Here is a 5,957-nt window from a genome sequence, read left to right as displayed (position 1 = left end):
GATTTGAAACTTCCATCCTTTGTTGAGAATAACTTCTCATTGCCTGTCATATGGTTAGAGCATCCAGAATCTAGGTACCAAACATCTTCACTAGTATTTTCACCCTTTGCATAAGACAAATATAATTGGTCAGGAGGATTCTCACTACTTTCTTGAGCATAGTTAGCACTTTTACCTTCTTTCAATCTGCATTCTCTTTCAAAGTGGCCATACCTATTACAATGGTAACATTGAACATTTCTCTTATCAAATCTGCCTCTACCTCTTCCTCTGAAACCACCACTTTCTCTTGAGCCACCTCTTCCTCTACCTCTTGAAGAATTTTGGCTTTGCCCTTTACTTTGGCCTTGATTGATTTTGACACTATTGCTGCTTGCATCTTCCTTTTTTGTGATTAGCAATTTAGAGGAAAATGCTTTCTCTACACCTTCAAAAGAATCTTTCAATCTTTCTTCATGAGACATCAGGGATCCAATTAGTTGATCAAATTGTAGTTTTTTCAAATCTTTACTTTCTTCTATGATTATTGCTACATGATTCCATCTGGGTGTCAAAGATCTCAACACCTTTTTTTATCAAAACTTCATTGCTTACAATTTCCCCAAGTGTAGCCATTTTATTGACCACATCTTTGACTTTGACACAATAATCACTTATACTTTCAGCTTCTTGCATCTTCAAATTCTCAAACTCTCGCTTCAATTTGTCTGAAGCTTGACCACTTTAACTTGATCACTACCCTGGTAAGTTTCTTGTAGAGTCTTCCAGGCATCTTTGGCAGTTGTTGCTCCTGATATTCTTGGAAATAAGCTCTTATCAAGAGCTATCTGAATGTGAAACAAAGCTTGAGCATTCTTTTTCTTTGCTTCCTTTTTTGCTGTTCTTTCATTGGCTATAAGGGTATTCCAATCAGTTGGCTCTTCATAACCTGATTCAATAATCTCCCACAAATCTTTTCCAATCAAAAAGGTCAGCATCTTAATGCACCAATAATCATAATCATTCCCATCAAATTCTGGAACGGGCATATGGTTAGAATTCGACATGATTAACTTTGGCGAAATTCCAACAATAAAACATTAACCCAAAACAATTTTACCTGCTCTGATACCACTTGTAAAATTTTGAACCTAACCTAAACCAACTGATTAGCAAACAATAACAACAAAAAAAAGAAAACACCAATATCTTTATTGAAGCTTAATTAAAAAATTACATAAAGGCTGTATATATAAAGAATTTGCAGCCTAAAAGAATTAATAATAACTGCAGTTCTAAATATATTCCTAGCTTTGCATGGAAAGCTACTAAGACTCTCAAACTAAAAAAAGAAAACTACTCCCTAAATTAAGAATACAATAAGTGTATGCACAACATGCTTTATTTACTAAAAAACAAACTCATGCAAAAAACAAAACTAAAAATAGTCCTAAGGATTAATGCATGTTGGAGTACATGCTTTATTTGCATGAATAAACAAAAAAACTATTAACTAAACTAATCTAGTTGCATGCTAGAGCAACATCAGTTATCAACACCTATTTGGATTGGATCGTACAATCTGCCTTTATAATTTTGGTTGGAGGAGGTCTTGCAAAAAATTGGAAATTGTCTAGGTCATACCATCGATTTCGATATGGTGAGTAGTGACTTTACTTTATATGCCCACATTCGCATTTTATCTACCCAAAAAATTCCGAAAATGGTAAATCTCTCTTTGTCATTCAGTTTATAGCAACAAGAGATTGAAGTTGAACAAGAAAAGTTCTTTTGTCTCAGATGTAGGAGCGGGTAGCACTTCGTGGAGAAATGCCCTAAGCCCATTCAACAACGATGGACCCCGAAAAAGGATAAAAAAAATATCATCTAAACTGAAATCCCACCAGAGCCGGTATGCGAGCCATATCCTACTTACCCCAAAACAGAGACTCACGAAAATGTCCTAACAATGATTCCCTACATCGGACATTGGTAAAGAATCAGATAGGGAACAAACCCCTGATACTTTTGAAGATGCACTCGATATTGTGGATCCCAAGGCAATCTCATAGAGATTGCCAAGGCCCTCAATTTAGAGCCAATAAGAAAGAAGACTAGGCATAAGACCAACAAACAAAAGGGAATAAATTGTGCAACAAAAGGAGCAAGCATCCATTAAAACTTATCTGACTCGGTCTTAGAGAGTGGTCAAGTCCCTTGGGGAGAAATTAAGCTCCTAACATGGAACGTTAGGGGATTAAACGCCCAGCTCCTAACAGAAGGCTCATGGTTAAGTGCCAAATGGACCATCAATAATGTGAAGTGATACTATTTCAGGAAACTAAGTTATCCACAAATGAAGCGGTGATTTTTAATAAACATTGAAAGCGCTGAAGCAGATGGTGGCTACAATCTATAGATGCTTAAAATTAATTAATTTAAACCTTTCCACATAATTAATTAACTTAATTGTGTTAATCCCTTTCTTCTTCAAATTAATTAGTTTTATCACTATAGCACTTTTAATTAATTTATCCAAATCAATTATTTCTTATTCTTCTAAAATCATTCCACCCTTTATTATTTCTTCTAAAACCTTGATTAGTTAATTAATCCCAACTAATTAGCTAATTATCCAATTAATTGTAGCCACCATCCGCTTCATTAACTTCCCAATTAATGAAGCGGATGGTGGCTACAATCTGTAGATGCTTAAAATTAATTAATTTAAACCTTTCCACATAATTAATTAACTTAATTGTGTTAATCCCTTTCTTCTTCAAATTAATTAATTTTATCACTATAGCACTTTTAATTAATTTATCCAAATCAATTATTTCTTATTCTTCTAAAATCATTCCACCCTTTATCATTTCTTCTAAAACCTTGATTAATTAATTAATCCCAATTAATTAGCTAATTATCCAATTCCTACAAACTTCCCAATCCTCTCATCTAACCTAATTAATCCTACTCTAATCATGCTTATCATTTTCTCCAATTCTATATTCCTCCCCTCATTCTCTCTCCTTAGGTCACATCCTCCTAACATTCCCACTGGCACTCCTAATACCTCATTAACCAATCTAATCACTCTTCCTAATTATTTGCACATCCCTAATCACCTCGATTAGGGATGAGTCAACTTCTTGCCATAAATGTCATTTCTCATCTCACCTTCTAAACCTTAAATGCACCAACTTTTATCCATTGAAGGAATGTCAAATCCTTGTACATCCTCATGCTTCTTCTTCCCAAAGAATTTTTAATTCCTTTCTCCAATTTTTCTCCGCACACAATATATTATCTTGGAATTTTCAATTTCTTTGTCCTCCCCTAGGGAATTTTATATTCCTTCTTCTATTCCAAATGTACTTGGGGAACTCTTCCCCATGTACTTAAGAAGTGTGGAGACAAGAAATGCCTTTATGGCAAACCTCTTGGATCTCTCACGTTGTCCTCTCAATCCTCTCTCACTTTCTTTCAATCCTAGCCCTTCATTCAAGATCAATTTCAAGACCCTCCATTTTGGGTCCCTCCAATCTATAAATCGAAGTCTCCTCTCTTCACAAATCATCCATCTTTCAAGTAATTTCATGCTTTTCATTTGAGTCCCAAAATCATCCATAGAACCCTCATAATGTCAAATTCATAGCTCATCTAAACCATCTCAAAGAGAAAATCAAGTAGAGAATTTGGGCGCACTTCCAATTCAAGCTCAATCAGAGGAAGAAGAGAAGACAAGGGTATAAGGTTATTTTTTTTTCTTTGAATGCTTTGTTGGTTTCTTTGAATGGCCCCACAAAAACTAAGATAAGAAGAATTTGTGGGAAAACATTAAAAAGATTGTCCTATTCTTAGATGATCATTTTATTATTTTTAGAAATTTCAATACTATTTTGATTAATGAGGAAAAATTTGGGGGTCTATGTTGAGTTAGTCATACTCAAAGTGATTTTAAGCATTTTGTGTAAAAAAATAATCTTGTTGACATTTTTCTAGCCAATGGAACATTTACCTAGAACAATAGGCGCAATGGATTTATGAACGTTATCGAGAGACTAGACCATTTTTTTTTAATCTCAAATGATTGGGTTTCATCTTTTGCACTCCCAAAATTTACTATCTATCATGTTCCCATCTTATATCATTTCCCAGTCGAGATGAGTATTGAAGAAGCCAGAGAAAACCAAAATTGCCAATTCAGATTCAAATAGATGTGGACGTAGATGTGGATATGGATGTGGAGCCCAAATATCATGCCCCTCTTGGAACAATGGTGGGCAGACTCAAACATTTACAAAGGAATGTATGTTTTCAATAAGAGCAAATTAAAGGACTGGAAAAAGAATTACTTTAAAAGCATTTTTTCAAAAAAAGTAAGAGTAGAGAAAGAGATGATAGAAATAAGTCAAAGGGTCATTGCCAATGGCATGAAAAAACTAGAATACATGGAAGAGAAGAGCCTATTAGCTAAATATTGTGAGCTATTAGCTAGAGAAGAGTGCTATTGGCGCTCTAAATCGAGAGAGGATTGGCTCACAAAAGGTGACTATAATACCCGTTTCTTTCACAATATGACAAAGATGAAAAAGAGTTGGAACCTAGTAGATCAAATAAGAAATGCAAATGGAAGAACAGTTTCAGACCCGAATGAGATCCAAAAAGCTGGAGTGGCGTTTTTTCAAATGCTTCTAGGTGGTCTTGGAGCATCAGAACAAATTAACTTGGATTTCCTAGGGTGCATCTTAAACCTGCTCACACCAGTGGACAATTGTTTCCTGATGTCACTAGTCTCTACAAAGAAAGTGAAGGAGGCAGTTTTTCAAATGGACCCACAAAAGGCCTCCGGTCCAGATGGTTTCACTGCTATTTTCTTTGAAAAATGTTGGGGTTTCATTTGGGATAATGCAGTAAGGATGGTTGAGGAATCAAGGAACAAGTGGCGAGTTTTTAAAGATTTGAATAACACAAACATTACCCTCATTCCTAAGAAAGAAAATTGCTTCTTGTTCACGAACTTTAGGCTGATATCTCTATGCAATGTCACATACAAAATAATATTCAAAGTTGTGGCTAACTGTCTCAATCTAGTTCTACCCAAGATCATTTCATAGGACTAGAACAGATTTTTCCTAGATAGGAATATTACTAATGGAATTGGAATTATAATTATTCATGAAACCCTTCACGCCATTTAAAAACATAGCATGAGAAGCATTCTCCTGTTATCCTAATTTAGGATCATTCCTTAATTGGCATGAAGAGTTGTTGATGTTATTGTTGGCATTTGCATGAAGATTGCATTGATGATATGTTAAGTTGTCATTGATGTCAATTAACCGGTAATGATATTGTTGATATTGTTGTTGTAGATGTATAAAAATGATCACATTCCTAAATGAATATTTAATATTCATTTTATTCTCATTTCTCTATTTAGTTAAATCTAATTTAATTAAATCATCCACATTCCTCTATTTGATTAAATAAATTATTCAATCTATTTATTTAAATTCACTTAAGCCTTGTATATCATTTAATTGAATAAATCATTTTATTTAATTAAATTTTTTCTCTCTACTTAAATTTACATTTAATTAAATAGTTCACCCCAGATAAATAAATCTAATTTATTTAAATCCCCCACTTGCAACCAAATTAAAATAAAGCAATTTATTTTAATTAAATCCTATTATCCCTCACCCACTTGCATTTTCCTACATCTCCCACTTGCCTCCTAACCCTCTTCCTAAATTCTTCTAGGATCCCTCTAATCCTAATCAATTAACCTAAAACCTTCAATTATCCCCTTTCCCTAAAATTGAGGAGGCCTCTTCTCAAATTTGGAGTAAAGTCTTCCAAAAGAATTAAATCCTTTATGCCTTCAACAAGCTAACTTGTTGAATACCCCCAAATTTGGAAGGACTCTTACAAATTTGTCCCCAAAGTCTTTCAAACCATTAATGGTTAACTAA

This window comes from Cryptomeria japonica, chromosome 2 (assembly GCF_030272615.1).
Source record: "Cryptomeria japonica chromosome 2, Sugi_1.0, whole genome shotgun sequence".
NCBI lineage: Eukaryota > Viridiplantae > Streptophyta > Pinopsida > Cupressales > Cupressaceae > Cryptomeria > Cryptomeria japonica.
The sequence above is the reverse complement of the archived record's forward strand: the minus strand, read 5'-3'. Positions refer to the sequence as shown.